The sequence below is a fragment of the Strix uralensis genome, chromosome 5 (assembly GCF_047716275.1).
Source record: "Strix uralensis isolate ZFMK-TIS-50842 chromosome 5, bStrUra1, whole genome shotgun sequence".
NCBI classification, from domain to species: Eukaryota; Metazoa; Chordata; class Aves; order Strigiformes; family Strigidae; genus Strix; species Strix uralensis.
Genome location: NC_133976.1, coordinates 1,367,239 through 1,390,834, shown reverse-complemented (window position 1 = coordinate 1,390,834; position 23,596 = coordinate 1,367,239). Strand labels below are relative to the sequence as shown.

Sequence of the window (23,596 nt, the reverse complement as noted above, 5' to 3'; positions counted from 1 at the left end):
CGGCCGGCGGGGGCCCCCGCGTTGCTGCGGCTGCGCCGGGCTGGAGGAGCTGGGAGATTGCGCGGTAGGACACTCACCTCAGAGCGGCTGCGCTGCGGCGGGCCTGCGCCGTGGAGCCTCTGCCGGGCGGCGGCCGGGGACGGAGCCGAGCGGGGACGCGGCGCGGCTCGCCCTGAGCCGCCGCAATGGCGAGCGGGAGAGGCGGGGACCGGCGGCGGCGGCGGCGGCGGGAGGAGGCCGGGGGGGAGAGGGAGAGAGGGGGGGGGGAGGGAGGAGGAGGACGTATGGCGTCATAGCCCGGCGCCGCCGCCATGATGAGGAGGGCGAGGGGCCGCGGCGGGCAGGGTGGCGGCGGCGCCATGTGCGGGAGGTCGGGGCGGCGGAGGGGCGAGGGAGGAGGCGGCGGGGAGCGGGCGGCGAGCCGGCGCCATGTTGGGGAGGTCGCGGCGCCTCTGCGCTGCGGGGTGTGGGGGCGCGGCGGGGGGGGTGAGGGGGTGCCGGCGCCATCTTGGGGAGGTCGCAGCCGTTCTCTCTCCCCCCTCCCTCAGCGACGAGGTGCGAAGGGGCCTGAGGAGACGGCGGGCCGAGCAGCAGGACCCAGCCTGGGCTGCGCCGGACCTGGCGCCTCAGCCAAGCGGGCTGCGGTCCCAAGCGTGTTTTTCTGTGGAAAAAGTCTTTTTAAAACCATCCCAGCCTGCTGCTGGGCCACGGCTTTCCTGCTTGCACACCCCCGCGTACCGCCCTGGTGGTTTTTGGGGTAGGAGAAACCATATTGCTGAGCTAATCTGGGTTTAAAAAAAAAAAAAAAAAAAAGGGAGAGATCAAAATAACACATCGGGAGGCCGGTGGGGTGTGCGAGAGGCCATCTGTTTGTAGCTGTAAATCTTCGCCTGCGCCTGGCAAGGGCCGCCAGCTTGAGGCAGCTGTGGCTCCTGCGCTGGAGCAACTCCGAAACGCGGCTTGGTCTCGCGCCAAGGGGACGGGTGTCCCTTCTGCACATAAGAAGATGGTGGTAAGACCATTAGCAGGCTGACCGCCTGCTTTCTGCCCTGAACACGAACATACTCCACAAAGCCTCTTGTTTCCGCTGCTGCCCAGTGGGTATCGAACTGAACTCAGCTTTAGCACCATTAATTACCCTTCCCGGTATATGGAAGCTAATGATTTCTTGTATTATCGTGTTAGGGCTCAGAGACATCTGTTAGGATCCCAGCCTTGTTCTGGGGGAAGGTGTTCACGTTTGAAGGCTGTCGCTGTCCCCAGGCAGCCTGGGGTTTCAGCAGGAACCTGAAATATAAAGAAGAATTTAAAACACAAAGGGAAAAGGAGATGAGGGAAATAATAAAAATGGGTATAATCTCTGTTTTGTAGGAGGGAGTCTTAAGATGGGACTTGACGTCTGATGCACAGAAGCTGTCAAATTTAAGATGTTTTTCCACACCTAAAGACTGACGGAAAATACAATGGGAACAGGTACTAGGAGAAGAGTTAACAGAAGCTGGTTAAGAGCAGGCTGGAAAGCAAAATATTTGCGGTAATATTCCTTCATTAAGGATCTTACGTGTTTATTATGCACTCTGCGCTAAAGATCTGGCAGATCAAAAATTCAGTAGACTTTTATATTAGAGTAATCTTCATTTTATTTTTGTTGGCATAAAATGTATGTACTTTGTTCCGTTTCAGGACATCAACCTACCATCTGTGCCTAGTAGAAACCTCTTCCATGGGTATGTCATTGTACTAAAAATGATAAAATTTTTGTCATTATACTAATATATCCCACTACTGGGATTTTACAAGTTCCCTGGAAACATGCGGTACCAGTCCCTGTAAAAGGGGATGCGTCCTACGTGCCTGCTAGTTCACAGCACTCTGCAAATTTACTGATACTCAGGTGAATACAGAAAATACAGAAATAACTTCATTTGATAGGTGGAATGAAACATAACCACCGATTTTTTTTCTGTTTACAAATAGAATAAAGCAATAGGGTGACTTCAAGGAACCCAAGCCCCATCTTAGGGCAGGAGCGTACTGCACCCCTCTGAAGAGGCAAGATTATGGAAAGCACAGCATGGAAAACAAACACTAACTGGCGCGCCTCGTCTGCAGAGCCACCCGAGGCAATTGGCATGTGCGACAGGTCAGCTGGGGATCGACTGTCCACTCTGCAGAGTCACACTCCAGTTGTTGGTTCCGCAGTGCCCCTCTGTTTTTTCAGGATCTTTGCTACCACATGCACACTCTTCTTAGCACGTTGTGGGGAAAATAACACCTCTGCTTTTTGTGTGAATGTCATCTTAGCCTGTAGACTCAATCACTCTGAGTTTTGGATGCTCTGGATTTCTGTCATTGGCCTCTCATAGGTATGAAATGTGGATCTGGGCCAAATGATGACTTATGCCAGTTGCTGAGATGAATGTAACTTTTGCTGCAGAGCCGTGAAGGTGTTTTGGCTGGGGCTTGGGCTCCTTGAAGACAGAGGAGTGCCTTGCCAACACAGGCAGACATGTGGAGGCAGCTGATGCGGACTGTAACAGCAGTGGAATTCCCTTGTGCTAATCAACACTTCTGGAGCGGTGCCACAAGCACCGAGACCTGGGACCGTGCCACCCAACAGGCCTGGTATAACCTACAGTGATCCAGACTCTCCGCAGCAGGAAGGTCACTTCCTGGTACATCCCAGGAAGGTAGATTTAGATGAGCCACCGAGAAAATTTCATAATGGTAGGATGTGATAATACTGGAAGAGCTTTGGGACACTCTGGAGTCTCCCCCACTGGAGGTTTTAAGAACAGGTTAGACAAAATACCACTCTGGAATGCTGTAGGTACGGTTGCTCCTGCCTCAGGGAGAGGGATGGATGAGATGACGTCTCGGGGTCCCATCCAGCTGCATATTTTCAAGGCCACATGTTGCTAAACGGTTTGGAATGGGCAGATCAAACCATGGGCTTGTGAAAGTGCACATTTATGAGTCAGTGGCTGTTGGGTGAGCTGAGACTGGCTGGCACACGTGCTCATTTTTTTTTCTACTCCTCTCAAAGTGCTCACATAAAGAGAAAAGTGTACACAGGACCAAAGCCTCTCAACAGAGAACAGCACAGACATTCCTTTGGGATGTAGCAGAAAGGTCCTCCCAGAGAGGCAACATTTCCCAGTATGAACAAACTAACTCCTCTTTGAAAAACTGAGCATCAACACGTGTCTGCCCAGGTTCTCATGGAGATCCAGACTGTGCTGTGTCGTAGATCCATAATCCTACGTGAAAAGGGTTAGGAAAAGACTAATTGCGAGTACAAATGTACCTTTGGCCAGCTGAAGCATAAGGAGCCTGGCTTGCACACCCGTGGGAATGCCAGGGGCTGGTTAAGACACGCCGTATCCAGCATTCAGGGAAAGACGGGGGAGGAACGGTGGGGAAAGGGAGCTTTGGTGACAGGGCGGGCCCGGAAAGATTTACCTGTCCACATCCTGGGTCTGGGAAGAGAAAATGCGGAAGGAATAATGTGAGGACAATGTTATCAAGTTAACAGCTGGATGTGTGAGCTCGAGTGCTGTGAGGCTGTGGTAGAGAGGTCTGAAGACTATGTACAGGTTGTTTTAGCAGATCACCTTGTCTTTGGTTGGTGACTTCTGGGACAGAACAAGAAAACAGATGAGTAACAAGGAAGGATTGCCTAGGAACAGATGCACAGGAAAGCATAAGGGGAATGGGAGTGCCCGGGTCAATTAGCTGGCCCGGCTTTGTAACATGGGTGGGTTATTACCAGCAGTGTAAGTGGCTTCTGAGCTTTGGCCAACAGCCTCAGACAAGTCTGGCCTGAAAGTGCCACCAGCCTTAGGTCACAGATTTGGTGTGTTTTCAGGTGCCACGGTAGGGTCTGTGCACAAATCAGAGCCCTAGGCGAAGAGCCCAAGCTCCAGTGAAGACTTGTCTTCCGTGGGAGTGTGGCTGCATTACAACCAGGTTTGCAAGTATGAAAAAGTACTGTTGGCTTTTATGGACCACAAACAGAGATGACGTTTTCATAAGGGGACGAGACACGTGCCCTTGCTGGTGTATTTAGCACACCTCATTGACCAGGTCAATCCAACACGTTGCTCCTGTCAGCTAAGCCAGTGTGGGCAGGAGGGAGATTCTCCAAAAAGTGTTTTGGAGACACGAGTGTAGCTTTAGGACTTCCTGAACACACCAACTCTTGCTTATTTTATGACAACAGACATTACAACAAACAAGAATGTGTTACCTTCCTGGGTTTATATGTGAAGGCTGATCTCTGGCACGCTGGAGATGAAGGAGCTGCACGTGGTCGCGCAGCAGAAGACACGTTCCTGGCAGCAATTTTCTTCAGGGTCTGCTTGCCACAAAATGTCCTAGCTGCCTCGGAGTTAAAACATCTGCTGCCTGTTGGCAGTTCTTGGCTGCCTGTGCTTGCAAGCGATGGAAGAGGTGGAATCCCAGCCGCTTGGCATCCTGTATCATCAGGGGAGAAAAAGCGGATGGGTCTTTTTTTCTGTCATACGGAGTTTTTATTCTCATCTTAAGCCCGTAGAAGAGAAAAGTAACTGATTCACCCACTATGCTGTAAACAAAACGCCCTGATGATTTAGCAGAACTGAGCGGTTTTTAAACATTCACGGCGCAGACTGAAGGAGGGAAGAATACAGACACAGCTGCTTGGCCTTTTTCTTCTCTCCCTCTTTTTCAGGTTAAAAAAAATTGCATCCATTGCTTTCCTTTAATGTGAGTCTTTGCAACAGTGATTGTTCAGTAAGGTGCAATAAACCAGATTTGTGCGGCTCATAAAGAGCCGGGCTGGTTTTCATTACTCTAGGGAGAATGTTGATAGCGCAGTGAGTTTGTTATAAGTAGCCTTGATTGGGCTCTGGCTGCCACAGCTTCTCTGGAGCCAGATTAGACCAAAGCTGAGTCTGAGTTTTGGGAGGATTCCTGTGATGAAAAGCTCTGTTATAGTTTGTGCAGTCACCAACATCTACACAGGTGCGATCATTCTGGAGAGCTGCAACTGGTAGGATAGAGGATTCCTGCAGCATCCCCCAGAACCTGTCAGGGCTCTGCAAATACAGATTTCTGGTCTTTCATCTGAATATCCCCTCTCTTCAGTTTAGATCCTTACACCTAGTTCTCCGCTTTTGTGGAATATCTCCTCCTCAGATATTTGTCGGCTTATTTTCACTCCTTCTGTTCAAATATGTGGCCAAGTTCTGCATACACTGATCTTGCCGTTTTTCTGCAGAGAGTATGACAAGCATTTAAAGTTGTCCAGTGTTACAGTGCAACACAGGACAGAGGGAAGAGGCTGAAGAGAATACGTGATTTGCTTTGCCAGGTATTAGAGAGGGAAGGAGGCATTTTCCCATAGAATTCCAGTTCTCCAGGTTTCTTATTATTTAACATACTTGGTCTCTTGCCCAGATTGCCAGTACCTCTGTGAAAAAGATGCATCCAGAAGTTTTTTTCTCTATTTCAGGTTCAGTGTCACGAGAGCCATCTCAAGACCAGAGTTTCCAGTACGGCCTCTCAGGGTTCTGATGATGTAACTCGAACTACAGAGCTTACCCCTTTTTTTAGAATTCTTTGGCATCGCCACCCAGAGCCAGCTCACACTCCTAATTGCACTAGTGAAAAACCATAGTATAAAAAGCGATCGGGCAGTCAACAGGTAATTTCAAGATGTGTTTTCTTGGACAGTAATAAATGATTTTAGGGCTCTGCTGCCTCATTTTGAACTTCTGTTTTGGATACTCACCTGGACCAGCAGTGCTCCAAGGCAGCCTCAAGCCTCAAAAGGTTTCCCTGAGGAGCAGGGAGGGTTACAGCAGAAAGGGGATCTGTGCTACAGCCTCAGTTCTCTTGTCAGCAGGGAGAAAGATCTCATGGTGTGAAGATCTAGAAGATACCCAAGATCGGAGCTGAGACCCTTGTACGATTATACAACAAAACAGGGTCTGAATGTGCAGCAACACAAGCGATACATGACATATCTTGGGGACAGCAGCGTTACTCGTGGTTCCTCTTGTGCAGCAACCAGTAACCACAAGCAGTCTGGATTTTGGGCTTGCCCTGCTGCAGCCGGCCTCTTCACTGCTTCTCATAACTAGTGATTAATTGTTTCTATTCTGCTGGTACCCTGAGTATTTAGAAATAAAAGACGGCAGTGCTGGACGAGTGCCATTCTCTCATCTCTGTGAAACAGCAGTAACAGTAACAACTACAGAGAGAGAATGGCACGTAAGAGCCCACTTAGGCTATTATGTATAGCTTTTCAGTGCCCATTGCAATGTTCCTTGCAGCTAAGCACCAAACTACAGTAGATTTTACAGCAAAAACAGTTAATGGGGAGACAAAGATGAAACTCTGAAAAAGGAAGAAATGAGCTGGGAACTTGTTGGCAGGAAGACTTTCTTCTCCCATCCCCACATTTTGCCTGAAGCTTATTTTCAAACGTACTGGTAAATTTTTTTTTTTTTTTTTTTTTAATTGGTTCTTAGGACAGGGGTAGCTTGACTCGGGAGTCTTAATTTCCGTGCTGAGGCTTGTCCTGTACCAGCACTGTGCTGCTGCTGGTAATCCCCGTCCTTGATTACAGGACAGAGCTGGCAAGGGTGGCTGTGGCCAGCACTGCTCTGGCGAGCTCAGGAGCCCAGCCCCAGGGTGACGCCTCCTTAGACCAGCTGCCCTTGTCTTAACACGGCCTGTAGCGTACAGCGCTTCCAAATAACGTGCTGCTGCAGTGCCTTTTGCACAGGGCTGCGAGTCTGCTCACTGTGAGATACTTCTTCAGGTTCAGTCTGCTTTTCTTAGGGAAATAAATTCCCCAAGCAGTCACTGAAGACTGATTACAGTGAGTTGGATATTTATGATTTGCTTTTCTTCATTACTCAGGGCAATTTCGCTTAAACTGCGTAACAGGCAAGGCGATTTTCCCCTGGCTGGGCTGGCTGAACACAATTACACTTGGCTATTATTAGCGAGAGTGAGCAGGGCTGAGTTTACAACTGTGCGGGAGTGATAAGCTCAAGATGACTGCGCTTCCTCTCCAAGGAACTGTCTAGCTGTGCTCCACTCCTCCACGTCTGAGACGCCACCGTGCTGAAGTCAGGAGGTATTTTTGTTCTCTGAACAGGGATGCCCAAAAGGCGCAGGCCGGGTGGTTCTCTTTTAACAGAAGATTAGACAGAATGAACATCCCACACAATTTACCCTCATCATCCAAGTCACAGAATTTTTCAAGTTTTTTGATTCCCTTTTATATGGCCTTTAGCCCAAATTCCTTAGGACCCCCCCAAGCCATGTCCCTGGGCTGATCACTTTGTGAAGAACTTACATTTCTGTATCTACACTAAATTTGAATTTGCTTTTTCAGTAAAATCTTGTATATCACAGAGAATGGGATAGATCTCACTAGATGTTCCTGTACCTAAATAAGACACCCGGGGCTGCTTTAAGCCTCCGCATACATTTAATCAGAGGAATCACATCCTGAACTGCTCTTACTGTGTGAATCTAGACAACCAGTCCAGGCGTTGATGCAGACATTTAGGTTTAGGGGAGATTAATCCCATGAGTCCATGAGTCTCAGTTTTACAACTCTCGTGTAGCAACATGCGAGAAGAAAAACTGCACATCGGAGGTGTTAATTGTCACCTTGTGCTGATGAAGCAGTAGCATTGTGAAGCATGGAGGAAAGCAACAAGAATAACAGGTTTAAAAAAATATAGGAATGGAAGGCTGAAAGTAGTGCACTTTCTTACCCTCAAGAGCTGAAAGGAAGGAATTTTAAGAGAAAGGAGGCATAACAATCCTCACTTCATGAAAGATCATTGTAAAGACAGTGATTAATGGTGGGTTGTGACTACTGGTAAGCTCAGGACTAGCACAGCTCTGCCACGAGTAGGCACAGGAACAGTTCTGGAGTTACCTGAGAGCTGAATGATCCTGGGACATTTCAAGAGACACTGAGAAGCTCGCCAGAGACACCCCCAGGAGGTCGCCAGTCTGAAATCTCACAAACCATTAAAACTACTTTGATCTCCTCTTCCAAGTAAGCTTGCAATGCCAGGTTGTGAAGAACTTTTAAGACCTGCCAAAGGATTGCAACAGACCCTAACTGTGGTTCTAGGCAAGAAAAGCAAAGTATCAGCTGCCAAAGTAAGAGCCTGAAATGTTTCCTATTCTGCTATCTGCTTTCTGGTGATGGGAACAGAAATTATGCAAGCCACATGCATAAGACAAGGATAAGGAATCAATAAATGTGTGTAAATGTCTAAGAAAACAGAGCTACTCCTTGGACAGTTCCCAAAGGGCAAGCTATAATTATCAGGTACTTCCAAAATATTGTATCTATTTTCAGAAGGTGCCAGGCTTCCTGGATAAAGTATCTCAGGAGCTGAAACAACAGGTGACAGAAGGACTCTTGCTTTCAAGGACACCGTTTCAGGCCGTATCATTTCAGATGAGTTGGACACCACGGCAAGCTCAACAGTTATTATTGGAATAAGACAAAGAGCCTCATGCTTAGAAAGTTGTGATATACCCCAGTGGAAGATGCTTGTTGCACTAGGTCTGGGAGCTTCAGCTTTAAATAATAAATAAAGCATTACTTACCTTGAAGAACTGAAGCACAGGGTGAGGTTGGAAAATTGAGATCACTAGAGGAGGCACTACTATGAACAGTATTAGAAGAAGCAATGATTTTATAAGGGTTGAAATTTTCTTCCTTTCATTTCTTCAAGCACCAGATTGTTGCCAATAAGCAGATTGCAAGTCATGTCAGAAGCTTTAAACCAACCATAACTCTCCTTGTGAAGCGCTCTTATGAAGCAACTGATGTTGCAAGATAATTCACTTTCCATAGAAAGGTCAGATTAAGAAAACTGGGAACATGACATCATTCATCTACATCACTTGTGATCCAGCCTTCACTTCTGATGTCTTAGGGGCTTGATAAAATCTGCTTACAACCCAGTCAGACTCTACAGACACAAAATAGATCTCCTCAACAGGCCCCTCCCCTTCTCTGATGGAAACAAAAATCCATGTTATACATGCAGAGCATTCCCACTTCCTCCTCCACAACCATCTCTGGTGAAGGATACATTAACTCAAGGATAGGAAACTCCCAGCATCATCAGAATCAAATGTCACAGAACAGAAATTTGCTCCGTATATAAACATATTATGGTTTCAAGAAGGTCGGCCAGCCTACATAACATTTTGAACTGCCATGAAAAGAAACCTGTGGAAGCTATCACAGACAATGTCTTTTGTAAACACGAAGGGAGCCAGATTGTTCCTGCTATGCAGTGAGCAATCCAAGTAGTTGTAACTGTGTATTCAGCACGCAAAATGCTACAGCATGCACTATGCTAGTACTTTCATCAGATCAGATGAGGATTTGGGGGCAGATTTATTCTACAAGCATTTTTTTTTCAGAGGTCAAAAAAGTCATAGATAGTAAATTAATATTTCCAGCAACAAAATACTTTAAGGAATGAGCGGTTTGCCATAAATGTGACAAAGAAACTTCAGACCTTTTGTTCCAGAAGTGGTCATTCCTCACTCACATGGCTGTTTCCCATCTCTTTTTTATCTCTAAGGAGATCCAAGCACAGCTAGCTCGGCAGAGGTAGCTGTGCTGTAGATACGCAAAGCAAGGTGAGATGACCCATGTTTAAAGTCTCTTTCAAGTGTGTTGACTATATTGCCACAGAGAAGATGCAAGAAAAATGCAGCTGCCATAATTATTGTAGCTTAAGCAATGCAACTTTAATTCAAACATCAGTTTTGTAGCTTCTGGTTTAACATCTCAATATGCACAGAGAACTCTTCTCCCAGGCTGGTTATCTTTACTTCACAGAACAGGCGCTTCCTATTAGATGATGTGGAAAAAGTACCCCCAAGAGATGTATGACCTACTTGAATCACCCTGAGAGAGAAAATGATTTTCTGAAGTTAAATGTAATTTTCAACTTGCACTAAACAGCATGAAGCATTTTTGCTTTCTTCATATAATCCGTGTACTCCAGTCTACCTGCTAACATTAAAGAGGGGCTTCCTTTTAGATTGTAGGAGCACTTGGCCTATCACTTGCAATTTCAGCTATTAAAAATAGTCTAACATTCAGCAGTAATTGCAGGTGAACTTTTAAAGCATCTGGTTCAAGAATTTCCACCAAAGAGCAAACTGCTCCCTTCATGGCGTATAATCACGGCCATTCCAACGAAGCCATTGTAACCATGTGCTGCATTAAATATTTTACTCATTTTTCTTAAACATTTCTCTCTTTTAGTGCCAATTACATCTAGAAGGCAATTGGGAGAAATGCTGATACTAAGCCAGTCTTTTGCATAAAAAAGATTTCACACTCAGTTTACTTTAGCTTGGTCGTGAATATATCAGACCTTAACAGTAAATTAAAAAAAATCCCTTTGGTTTTCTTCTGAAGTCATATAGCAGCAACCTAGAAGGAACACTGCAGACGTAAAGGACTCTTTTATTTTAAAAGAACTAAATATTTCTTACCTTTAACAAATTTATGTGCAGCCTAAACCAAAAAAAGTCAAGGAAAAGGTATTTTCTTCCCAGAATTCTCTTACAACTAATGTATGGTCTGAGGCTGGTGGGGTGGGAAGGTCCTATAAGCTTCCTCTAAGGGGACATCAAAAGCATCTGCAAGAAGCCTGACTCCTGAATTCACCAAATACCTCCAGAAAACTACCAGTAACAGGATAATTATATAGTGGATAACACACTAGGACGTAACAAAACCAGCCCAGAATCTGAAATGGAAGACATAATACTTGCAGGTGTCATGGTACCTAGACAGCATGTCTCAGAGAACAACCATTTCTGTACGTTCTAATCTTTTGTTCCTTCTAGTCTTTTGTATGACAGTTACTAGCAAAAGAGAGGGGAAAAAAATGACTTGTGCCTTTTTTAAAAATAAAACTTGAGGTTTATAAAAATGACAGTAAAATTGGACTCTTTGTTCCTGGAGGATGTCTGAAATGGCAGTGGGGAACCAAGACAGTGAAAAATTAGCAAGTAAGGCAGGAGTTAACCTACTGAAAGCTTTATTTTATTTATGTCTGTTGAGACTATTTAGTGCCAACACCTAATACACCTTTAGGATAAAAGGTTTTCTTTAAAAATCTACCATAGGAACCTCTTCATTATGGAGACACCATTTATGAGCAAGAGTTCTCAGCTATCCTCCCCTGAAGGTGGACAACAGCCAGGGCATTTCTTAAAATGAGAAATGAGACAAAAGGATACGTGCCACTTCTCAAGCCTTTCTTAGATATAAAGATCCACAGTGCTTTTCTTAATGTGGAAATAACGTTGGAGATACCAGGCAATACAGAAACGCTGCCTGAAGGCAAGAGTAAAGAAGAGAAGCTGCTCACATATAGCTTGAAATATTCCAATACCAAAAGTGGTGAATAATGTCTTTTTTTATACTTTATATATATGTGTATATATATAGCCATCACTCACCATCACATAACAGTCCTGTGACTCTCCCCTCCCCACCGCTGTGCCCCACCCACAAACATACACATCAACATCCAGTGTATTTTTAACAGTGGGGCTTGGGTATACAACTTCCTACAGGAACCGTTAACCTCGTGTACCCAAAGCGGCGCACTGCTCGGTAACAGCAAAACGAAGGAAGCCCTAACACCAGAAATGTAACTCCCTGCAAGCAATGACACACATAATGCCACAAAATTCCCTCACACTGTGCCCATAAAGCAAAGGGCCTCTCCACCTTGCAGTTTCCCCTCAAAAAATTCTTTGTGGATTTGAGCAGAACAGGCTTTATTCATTATAAACTCAGCTTATAAATTATACACCCCAGCAGGCAGAAAAGCCCGTCACAGAATCAAACTCTTACAGTTTGTGATAAAACAGAAATATCTGCGAGTGTCATCCCGCAGCAGCAGAGACTCCCTGTAAAGTCACGTCCACTTGAGCCAAAGACTCTCCCTCAGAAAGCAGCACAGCCTGTGGCACTCTGAGGCAACACATTCAAATAGAGAATTGAGCCATTTGAAGTCCAAATTTTTCTTTAGAGATGTCTGTTGGTCTTTATTAACCACCAGGGAGCCTGAATTACATGCAAAATTGAGATGGCTCAAGGCATGAGAGAGGTAAAAGGGAAAAATTTTAAAAAAAAAAAGTTTCATTTTTCAGTTTGGGATGGTTGGAAAGGTTTTCTCGTTTGTTGTCAGAGAAATGAATGGCAACTTTTCAGATACACTAGAAAGCAGAGTCTTTGTCCTTTGCACTTCGCTGCTCACCATCTGCTGTGCTCAATTGCATGTAACGATATTTCACTATTTGTTCCAGTAACTCTTGCACACTAAAACTTTGGAGTCTTTAAATCATTGTAGCTCCAGTCTATGACAGATGTAAAAATGGCTTCGCTTACTTGTAACCGTCGTATCCGATCAGACCACTCGTCTGCGTTGTGTGGCGCACAGCTCCCACACTGGTCAGGTAACAGCTGCTTCAGAGGAAACTGTGCGCGATGCTGCAATAGGTAGCTGGAGAATAAATTGCCCAGAAGGAAGTTACTTCCCCAAACACCTGCTCTGCGTGCAATTGCTGTTAAACTGGGTTCTTCATCTTGGCAAGAGGTTGTGCTGCTCTTCAATTCCTCCTGCAAACTGACCCTGGGAGCCAAACTGACAGTGATGGTGGAGGGCTACCCCATGATGTTAAGCGGTTCCTACCTCAGTGCTCATAAACATCCATCCCTTAAAGCTCTGTGTAGTAAATATATCATACAAAAAGGGAATGATTATATTTTTAAATTTTTTTTTTTAAATATTTAGCTCAAGATGCTAAATACAGAGGTCACAAGATGTCTTGCTTTAGAACGCTGATACTTGGAGGAAATGATTGAAGTATATGCTGTGACCAGAGCCTTCCCAGTGGGTGAGGGGGAAGCAACAACATGAGTAAATGCTGAGGAAGACACACTGATGCACAACATAGAACAAACTGGTACTGCAAACCACATCTCTGATTCAGCAGAACATGCCAGCTGCAGATTAATTAGCAAGGAAACAGGATACCAACCATGATTTTCTTGACATGAAGATGAAACAAAATCAGTGGAGTAGTAGTGTAGTGGCCTACATAATGACAGTAGTTGGCCTACAAGCAATGCCACAAAACTCTGATTTTACCTGGTCAAGACCTCTTCATAAAGGGAACATTTCAAGCCAGAGAAACAACAAAAGGCTTTACAGGCCTTTATCGGTTTGGGTCGATCACATGATAATTGACTATTCTGCTATCCATAACATAAAGCTACCTGGAAGCTGGAAAGGTGCTGCACCTCCTCCTGCAGTTAAGTCAATCAGAAATGGCCTTGAGAGCCACCTCGCTGCTCTGCCAGATCGGCACTGCAGCCGTTCAGCCCTGAGAAACCAACTGAAATTCTGATGCGTTACTTCCTGTGCACGTCACAGTGCCGCTCGGTGCAGAGAGCAGTCTTGCCTGCTCAGTCACACACAGAATCACACACAGAATCATCTAGGTTGGAAAAGACCTTGAAGATCATCCAGTCCAACCATTAACCTAACACTGACAGTTCCCAACTACACCATATCCCTAAGCGCTATGTCAACCCGACTCTTAAATACCTCCAGGGATGGGGACTCCACCACCTCCCTTGCGGGCATCCTAGAGAACTGGGGCATCTTCCCATATGGTAGCTCTAGCCCATTGCAGATTCTCTTTTCCCAACTCTTTCTCCAAGATTCCAGCCCTTTTGTATTACTTCCCATCTCTCCACAGCCTGCATCAGTTCTGGACACATCCTCACTCCTCCCAGTTACTCTACTGCATCCTTCCAGTTGGTGCAAGAATCTGGAAGAGATGTCCAGCTTTGCTTGACGTGCTGCTTCACAATTTACCAAGGACTGCGTTAAACATGTGGAGAAAATGTACTCTGAAACCGCAACACAAATCTTGTGGCCTCTAGCCAGGATGTTTGGACTAAGACTGATGGCTGTAAGGGGAAACCTGGGGGTGGGGGTTCATCATCACCTCTAACTGTGTGTAACAGCATGTCTGACAACACCTAAGCTAGATCTCTAGATTTTAACAACAGCCAAAGGAGAGCTGGTGGTAATTCGCTGGAGCTCCAAGTACTGCTTATCTGACCAAATGCAGCCATTTCCTTTGGAACGAGGTGAATCATGCAGATACACAAATGGCATCGTGTGGCCCTTTGCTGACCCACAGAATCCCAGAATCATCTGGGTTGGAAAAGCCCTTGAAGCTCCTCCAGTCCAACCATGAACCTCACCCTGACCGTTCCCAACTCCACCAGATCCCTCAGCGCTGGGTCAGCCCGACTCTTCAACCCCTCCAGGGATGGGGACTCCCCCCCTGCCCTGGGCAGCCCATTCCAACGCCCAACAACCCCTTCTGCAAAGAAATCCTTCCTAAGAGCCAGTCTGACCCTGCCCTGGCGCAGCTTGAGGCCATTCCCTCTTGGCCTGCCGCTGGTTCCTTGGCTCAAGAGACTCATCCCCCCTCTCTGCACCCTCCTTTCAGGCAGTTGCAGAGGGCCAGGAGGTCTCCCCTCAGCCTCCTCTTCTCCACACTAAACCCCCCCAGTTCCCTCAGCCGCTCCCCATCACACCTGTGCTCCAGACCCTGCACCAGCTCCGTTGCCCTTCTCTGGACACGCTCGAGTCATTCAATGGCCTTTTTGGAGTCAGGGGCCCAAAACTGAACACAGCAATCAGAAAACAGTAAACCCAGAGAGGGAGCCCTGGGTGACTCGCAGACAGTTAAGGCGATGTTATAGAAATCATACTTAACACTGTCAGTCTTACCATGGTATTCACTTTCTGAGCTCAAGTTTCCACCAGCACTGCTTAAACCAGCTGGAGGTACACCAACGCTACTGGGGAGCACGTCCCGTCTGTAAAAAAACAGCAGCTGTATGGGTAAAGCAAACCCTGCTACAAACTCTTCAGAGTGCTGAGGCGCAATGCTTTATTCCACACAGAACTGGAGGGTGAAGGGCCACAGCTGAAATGACAATGGCACAGTGTCACTTACATTTGTCACTCTATGCCTGCGCTTTAATAAGAGTGTCTTTGTATGGCCACAACGGCGATTATGGCAAAATATTTGAGCTAACCACTGGAGAGGTCAATACGAGTTTAATCCAAAAAAAAGTCTCTTCTTCACTGGGGAGCTTGGTTTTCACCGAGTCCTTTGCATTCCAGCCACCCAGTTACTTTCTTTTCTTCCTCTTCTTTTTGGGGGAGCCAGGCCAGGGAAAACCCCGGAACTCCAGGAAGGCAGGGGCATTGTGACAGATGTAGTAAGCATTGAGCATGGCAGCTGGGCTGAGGATATCCACTTCCTTCACCACCTTCTTTGCTTTCTTTTTGGAGCTTTTGCCTTTGCCACGCTTGGGTTTGCGACTTTTAGCTGCCTGCAGAGAGAAAATGACCACAAAAACACTCAGTTCTGCGTCTTTGTTGTCTCGCTTCTGAGTAGAGGATCCCAAGAGATCCCGCAACAGCTGTTTCATCTTAGTCCTGACTCACAGTATTAGCTCAGAGCCCCCTACCACAGATTCCTGTACTTCATGGTGATTTTATACATGGACTCACAAGCATTAATATACTTTCACCAAATCCATATTTGCTCCGTAGGCTGTCAAAATCTTTAAAGTCATCTGACCGAGCTAATTAGTGTTCCTCTGTGCTTCTCTCTGGCTAAGAAAAGGTTTGTGCACAAAGAAAACCATATTCTTTTCAACAGATTTTTTTAATTAATGCATTATGATACAATCCTGAAGTAAACTAAGCCTGTGTTGTGTGTTCATCCACTACTGTGTGCCTACTTGTGACTCTGGATCATAAACCAGAAAAGCAGGTCTCCTGTCTACAGCTGTGGCCTTTCCAAGGCTCTGTGATACAGCTGCTCTTCTACTACTAGTGGTAACACAAATCTCAGCAGCAGCTCTGCCATTCTGTATGTAGGAAGGAGGTGTTGCCAAGACTCACCCAAGCCCTAAAGCAGGCCGAAAAAATACTCCTGTTACCTCCAGCTCAGCCTGAGCATTCAGCCTCTCGCCTCTGAGAGGGATTTGCCAGTCTGATTCACTCCCTGGATTGTTTTCTCACTCATCCTGGCCGCTCCTCGCAACAAGCCCAGAGTGCGTCTGCGTGGAAGACGCTGCCTCCAGGTATTGGGCAACAAAACCAGGGTCAGGGACCCAGAGGGATCTCTCATTGCTGCTGCATAGACAGGAAAATGGTGATGGCAATGCAGAGCCAGAAGGTGGGCAGTGTCCCAGGAACCTCAAGGACGGAGCAACAGCTAATCCCAGAGAAAAGGCTGAATGGGAGTATTTACACATCCTGACTGAAAGAGTTTGATCTCTGGTCCGATGCCAAAAGCACTTTCAGTACACACCGCGTCACTTTATGCATCTGCCCATCCATTTCTGTTATTTGCCTGGTTTTGCACATGGTAATTAAACGAATCCAAGCACTTCATTAGGAAGAATTAGCACAGATACAGCCAGAAAGGCCACATGTAACTATCCATTGGGCATAAACTAGGGGAAAGCAGTATACGTAGCATATTTTTCACGGTATCAGTTCTAAAGAGTCCCTTTACAGCTCAGTACAGTTAAGTGCAAGAGACAAACATCTGTGCTCTGAGGTATGAGAACAGAGTCAGGGGTACAATCTTCAGAATCAGCCAGGACTGCAGTGTGAAGGAATATGTACAGGTAAAGGGGAAAGAAAAAAAAAAAAATTTCTATATAAAACCACACAGAACCACTATCCACAGAAGGAAGAAAGACGGACAGAAAATACAGAGTGCAAGCTGCAGCTGACGGCAGATTGTTTCCTAAACCTTCAGCCGTGCAGAGTCCAAACCACTTGAACTTGGACTTATATTAGAGAAGGTGACAAGCCTTTTTTGCAGACCTTGATTGGATAGAATTTGTTGAATACTTCATGTGCTGGAATGTGCACACTTCAGAGTGGATGCTTATGCCAGATTTTTCAGCCAGTCACTTGAATCCCACTCGCTGTTTACACACTCCCAGCAGGGGCTCTGGCAGATTTTGTGAGCACAATTAGGTTCCTGGTCAGAACTTGGTCTGTAGCTGATTTTCCAAAATAAAAAAGGTGCTTACAGGTAAGGGGAAACTTAGTCTAAGTCTGCAGTGAGAACCAGGGAATGCCTTTTGTCTAGAGCAGCCTTGCTGCTCCTGCCATCCCTCGGCAGTGGTTACCTGACCTCAAGGCTTTAAACGTTCTCCGTCATTGTCAGCAATTGTCTTGTCCTCCGTTTCCCATCTCTCATAAAATGTGGCGTCGGTAAGCTGTAGTCTGCGGTCAGCTCACACATTTGAGCCCAACCTAGAGCAGGGGCTTCCAAACTGTGGGAAGCTCAGAAGCTACAGCACAGCACCACGAATGCTGTCAGAAGTAACACCTTGTGTGTGTACGTGCACATACGGCAGCACCAGAGCCAACGCTTGGCACACCAGCTGGCAACCCCGGGATTTCTTATGGATTTGGTGTGACGTTGAACAGAGCACATTTCTTTTTCAGTGTGTAAAGGCAGGACTTGCACAGATCAAACTTCCCACCGTGATCTCTTGTGAGTTTTAAAACTACAGCCCAGCGTGACACCTGAACGTTCTTCAAAACTACTGGGAAATCCATATTTGTGCAGCATTTTCATCCCACAATAAGATTTGAGGCTTTAATAGGACATGTACAAAATTTTACAGCCTATAGCCAAGAACAACAAGAAAAGCTAAAAATCAGAATTGGGTACACACTTGCACACAAAGTGAATTTGGGCGGGTCAGCTTACATCCTGCTGCCTCAAGAAGGAAACTTTTGGATATTAACACTATTTCCTCAAAAAACAGTATTAATACTCTTCAGAAGAATCAAACCTGTATTACCATGGCTTTTTACTGAGCAGTGGGACTCCACGTCAAGCCCTGAAGATGGACCCTGCAACACACAATCACACAGTGGGTTATGTACTGTGCAAAGCACTAGTATCCTTCCCCCCTAAACTTTATAGACTTAAAGGGGGAAAAGAAAAATATAGTTAAAGTTAGTCCTTTGCAAAAACAGGTGTGTTGTACCTAAAAGTGTTTCTTTGCAATCACCTATGATGTCACATACTAACTGCCAGATTCCAGGACTCTGAGCTTTTCAGCAAAGTCCTTGAGATTTACTCAACACCACAAGACTAGACGGGGAAAAAGGAGAAGCCTGAACCCAGCTCAGTGTGGGCGACCTGCAAAAGGCACCTGCTGAGCCCCGCACTCACGGCAGCGCTCCCAGGCAGCTCCACGCCCGCCTCACCCACCGACCCCATCCCTGCTTGCAGGACACCCCGCGTAGCACAGGCAGGACCTTACCTCCCATCCCACAGCACCCACAGCCTTCTCTTCCCCTTTTGCGGGGGCAGAAGAAACGAAGATGAACAGAGCCGCCCCCACACCCCCCGCGTGAAAAGCCAACGAGTTCTCCCACAGCCTCCCACCCCCCGCCGGGTGAGAGGCCACAGGGCCACAGAGCCCCAGAAATAAAATCACAAAGCTTAAGCGCAGCTCACCGGAGCCCCCGCGCTGCCTGAGGCGGGTCCCGCTCCTCGTCCTCCCCTCACGGTCGCCGCCACCAAGCGCGAACCCCCCGCCCTTTACCTCCCGCGCCGCGTTGCCATGGCACCCACGCCCGTCAACCCAGCCCACGCATGCGCAGTGGGAGGCGGGAAAGCGAGGGAAGGGGCGGGGCAACCGCTGACGCACCGCCCCTCGCCCAATCCGGCGCCGGGCGGGGGCGGTGCGAGCCGCGCGCTGCCTGCGACCCTTGCGGTTGCAACGGCCACCTCAGGAAAAGGGCGGGAAAAGTTTTTCCGCGGCTGAGGGGAGCTCCCGCCCTCCGCGCTCGGAGGGAGCCGGGCGAGAGACAAAGCACAAAGGGGCCACCCCACCCACTGCCAAAAGTACCAGCGAAAAGTCATAGGGGGGAAAAAAGTACCGCAGCAACTTCCAGCTGAGAGGAGGAGGGAAGGGAGTTGTGCTTTTCAAAGGTTGTGGCGTTTGGTAGACTATTAAATGAATATCCGCGTTATTTGTGGGCGAAAAGTCTCGGGTTGGGAGATGTCATGCCTCGGCATCATGGCTGAGCTGAGGGAGGTGCAGCCCACGGCTTCATCCTCTGCTATTGCAGTGTGAAAATCGGGGGAGTTCTCTTTGTTTAACCAGCTGACCCAGCGTTCTTTACCACAGAAACATTTTAGAAACCAGCCGCTGCTTTTGCCTCCTTTGAGAGCCACAGTTTCGCACAGCAGGCACTGAAAGCTACACATAATACAGTTCGGGTGTTTTCAAGAAATATGCATAGAGGTGTCGGAAGGAGGAGCAGGCAGCTGAAGGGTTAATTTCAGTGCCCTGCACCTTTCTTAGACAGAAGTTTTTTCAGAGCTGGAGCACTAATGCTTGTAAATACCCTTTTTTTAAAACTTTGGAGAAAGAATGGGGCGGAGGTGTCTCTTCTGCATCCCCCAGCACCAGGCTTTCACTTGCAAAATGCTCAAAATCAAAAAGCACAAGTGAAAAAATATCAGTAGGAGCTGAATCGCCTCATAGAAAAAATAGCTCATCATTATACTATTGCCAAACCCCAACACATCGATGAGTCTGCCTAGTCCATGGATTTATTTTTATCTCAAACATTAACCTCTCCAAATCTGCTCTCTGGTACGTAAGTCCGTAGGATGCGCTGTATCGTATTTTAAAGCTCTTCTTCCAAATCTTGACAGGTAGGTGCTTGGAGGGGTTTTGTATTTAGTGAGATTTCCTGAGGAAATGGGGCTTGCCTCTCAGCCTGTCCGCAATAACTTCTGAGCCGTTTGGCCGATTCCAACCAATATTGATAACAGAAGTAATTACAAGTTCAAATACATGAATTTCCCTACGCATTTCATGAAAATCATCAGCTGCACAGAGTGTGGGAGAGAGACGCTATTAACGTCTGTGCTGAGGAAATGTCAACCCCGCGCAGCCATCTCTGGGCTGTTTGGACAGAGCGGTATTTAAGGGCAGAGGGACATGAACCTGCAGGAAGACAGCTTAGTTTCAGGATGTTTAATTTCAACAAAAACAAGGATTGTCTTAATTTTGGGAACTGGAGGCCATAAAATAAGTTTCAAATATCAGAAAGGCTCATCATTTTAATACAATTGTAAGTACTGAAGACCAACATGTAATTTCCTTTTTAAAAAAACACTTCTGGGAATAGAGATGCCTTTACTTTTTAATTTGCTTATTGAACATAACAGCTGCCGAGCCTTTGTTTTCTCCCCTGGTATGAAGTTTGTACATATTATTGTCTGCTATGTACAGACATTTAAATAAATTGTCATTGGAAGGGACTGTGGGTAGAGGATTGTAAATCTTTTACAAAAATAACCAAGCATCTTTCCCACTCGTCCCCTCTTCCTGGCAGCTACAGAGATAGTTGGGTTTATTACAAACACAAATTTCCATCTCATGGAATTATAATGATTAACAAGCAGTCAGCTGTTGCTTTGGACGCTGTGAAGTGATGTGGTGGTTAGAAGGCATGTGGACTCTGTAAAGGAGCTTTTTTAATGCTGATAGAAGAGTGGACATATTTGGCTATGAATGTACAAGTATTGAAGGGGACAGAAAAATCTGTAGTGATGGAAATGTTTGCAGGGACAGTATTGCAGCATGAAAATAGAAGTGGACGTAGAAAATGAGCCAGACCGGTGACTGAGTAGAGTAAAACATGGTTTAATGAAGAATGATCAGAAGAACTCCCAGAAATGAGAACAAAAGAAGAGATGGGAACAACAAAGAAAACAACAAGGGCCTAATAAAACATGAAGAGAAGTAAAGGTATCAGTGAAAGAAAGAAGGTGGTTGGGAGGAAACTGCTGAAGGAAAACAATTATCACTAGGTATCAAAAGAAGGCTAAATGACAGGAATTGAGTGCAGCAGCGAAATGCACAAGGTGATGACTAGAGGAGGAGCTCAGGAAGAGAGAAAGCAAAGAGCAAAGGCACTCCTTGGCAAAATACAGGTCTAATGATTATCTCTTTTATCAAGAGGGGAAAGTTGAGCCAGGAGCGCAGGTTGGATGGAGAAACGAGACCAGGAAACTTTGGAAATAGTATCAGCTGGGTCATCACCCGACATCATGGCTGAGTGTGGGTGTCAGCGGAGAGCGAGATGCTGCTGAGGAGGATGTTTTGAAAAGCAATTTTGAAACACAGAGTGGAAACCACCAGGCTTATTTGCCTTGAGCAGAAAGGGATTGAGTTAATGGAAAACACCATTTTATCTTTCCAAAGTAATGTGTTTGAGTGCCTGACCAGCCATTACTGCAAATACAGTGCAGGCCTCTTTCTCAACCCAGTGGAAAAAACTTCTCTGTTGTAATCTGGACGTGTTACATGTTTTCAAGCGATAAGATGTTCAGTGTAGAAAACATACATCTCAGATTCTTTTACTTACCAAGGATATTTTGTTTTCTCTAGAAAATACCAGCCTTTTGTCTCTCGTGACTGTTCTCTGTTGCTAGGAGTGGGATCCAGGAGAATGGGCTATTCAGAGGGAATTGCTTTCTGATCTGTGAGGAGTATCAAACTTCATCAAGCCTAATGAGCATGTTATCTCTCTTCTACTCAGACTAAATGAAGGAGCAGCTGAACTGCTTTGTATTTAGAGGTGAAGGAAAACGTGGGATACTGTTACCCTGTCTCTCAGGCCATTGTCAGGGCAATGTGGAGGATGAATTGTAGAGTAAAGAGGTTCCTTCCCATTTGAAAAGGTGCAGGGCCTTGATCTTCGGTTGTTGTAGGCATGTCTGCGGTTTGAGTCTTGTTTTCAGTGGCTAAGTTTACTAAAGCAACTCCTATTTTTCCTTTTCTCTCCCTTTCCTGTCTCTAAGAGGCCACAGGCAACTGAATCAGTTAGCTATTTGAGACTGAAATAGCCCTGCCAGAAGAACAGTCACTGCTGAGGAAAATCTCAGAGGAATCCTGGTACCTGATCAGAAGGAGCCGAAAGACAATGAAAGAAGCAAAAGACCAGGAGAGAACAGGGAAAGGCTTGGTAGCATAGCTCAGAAAGAAGGTCTGCAGATTTTCTAAGTAAAGCTCTTTTGAATGAGTCTTGGGATGGATAATGAAAGAAATAATGAAAAAAAAATAGTATTTGATTTTTACTGTGTTCAGGAAAAAATGATTTTGTCTAATTTTGGTTAACAAACCACATGGCATGAAAGAAGCAACCATAATTATACTCATTATCTTCTTTTAGCAAAAACAACTGGCAAGAGACCACATTATACTATTGAGGCTAAAAAGAAGTAACAATAGTGACAAGCGTGTCTGAAATATTAGATTGACGAGACAAAATTAGCCTGTGCAGTCAACTGTTGTATTTTGTAAAGATGCTTGGACCTGGCTACAAAACAAGCTACTGTTTACACATGCAAGGCTTTTGAAAAATAATTAAGGGAAGTTTCTGCAAACGAAGAGTGTAATAAACCTGGCCTCATAAAGTCACTGCTGTAGTTACAACTGGATAAATAAAGAGTGCTTTAACTCTGGCAGCTGTCAGGCCAGGACATCTCAGTATCATTATTTTTATGAAAATATTCACATAAGAGAAAGGAGGGATATTGGGTTATGGTCATTTTTGCAGAGAGACAAGAAAATGTATGTTCCCAGGCAGGGGACCACATCCAAACAGAGAATCGAATGGCTGCTGAGAATGTGTGTGTGGGAAAACATAGTCTCTTATGTTCCTTACTCCAACGAATTGATAATACCTTTTTTTTTAAAATGAGTTGTTCCATAAGATATGGAATTAATGAAACCCCGTGTCACACAGATTCGCGTTCTTTCCCTGCAGCGCTCTGCAGCAGCTCAGCCCTCTCCCCCTGGTCTTTTCCCAGCACTAACCACAAGCCTTCCCCGTGTCCTGCGGAACAGAGTTCCTCTTTCCCCTGCCCCGGTGCACGGAGCAGCTGCAGACTCGCCCCAGCACATCCACCACCATCACACGGGCGCTAACTGGCCTGCGGATTTCTGCCAGACCGAATGGATCCAGACTGAACTCCCCCCGCCTCCGCCTCAGCTGGGGAGTTAATAGGGTCACTCTCCCCCTGGCTGCCAACTTTCACAGCCCCGAAAGGAACTTTGTACCAGTACTAGCATGGCCAGCAGGGACAGGGAAGGGATCTTACCCCTGTGCTGGGCACTGGTGAGGCCGCCCCTCGATGAGTGGGTTCAGTTTTGGGCCCCTGACTCCAAAAAGGCCATTGAATGACTCGAGCGTGTCCAGAGAAGGGCAACGGAGCTGGTGCAGGGTCTGGAGCACAGGTGTGATGGGGAGCGGCTGAGGGAACTGGGGGAGTTTAGTGTGGAGAAGAGGAGGCTGAGGGGAGACCTCCTGGCCCTCTGCAACTGCCTGAAAGGAGGGTGCAGAGAGGGGGGATGAGTCTC

General features: G+C 46.3%; 2 protein-coding genes and 1 long non-coding RNA gene across 9 annotated transcripts in view; 1 reads left to right on the top strand and 2 right to left on the bottom strand.

The window, feature by feature from the left end:
• The window catches only part of NRF1 (nuclear respiratory factor 1), a 75,398-nt gene extending 75,183 nt beyond the window's left edge, over window positions 1-215 (bottom strand). For all 4 annotated transcript variants that reach the window (XM_074869624.1, XM_074869626.1, XM_074869625.1 and 1 more), the window contains exon 1: window positions 78-215. The gene's annotated coding sequence lies outside the window, so the exon portion shown is untranslated. The remainder of the gene's footprint in view (window positions 1-77) is intronic.
• Window positions 216-338: 123 nt separating this feature from the next.
• LOC141943909 (uncharacterized) lies at window positions 339-6,187 on the top strand. Its single transcript, XR_012629093.1, has 3 exons — window positions 339-1,473; window positions 1,684-1,727; window positions 1,978-6,187. It is a non-coding gene; the product is annotated as an uncharacterized LOC141943909 (long non-coding RNA).
• Window positions 4,402-23,596, bottom strand: part of STRIP2 (striatin interacting protein 2) — a 46,516-nt gene continuing 27,321 nt past the window's right edge. Inside the window, exon 23 of one of the 4 annotated variants that reach the window (XR_012629091.1) lies at window positions 4,402-4,476. The gene's annotated coding sequence lies outside the window, so the exon portion shown is untranslated. Of the gene's footprint in view, window positions 4,477-15,364; window positions 15,497-18,004; window positions 18,057-23,596 lie in introns of those variants that run through there. The other 3 variants (XR_012629090.1, XR_012629092.1, XR_012629089.1) reach the window with 3 other exon arrangements.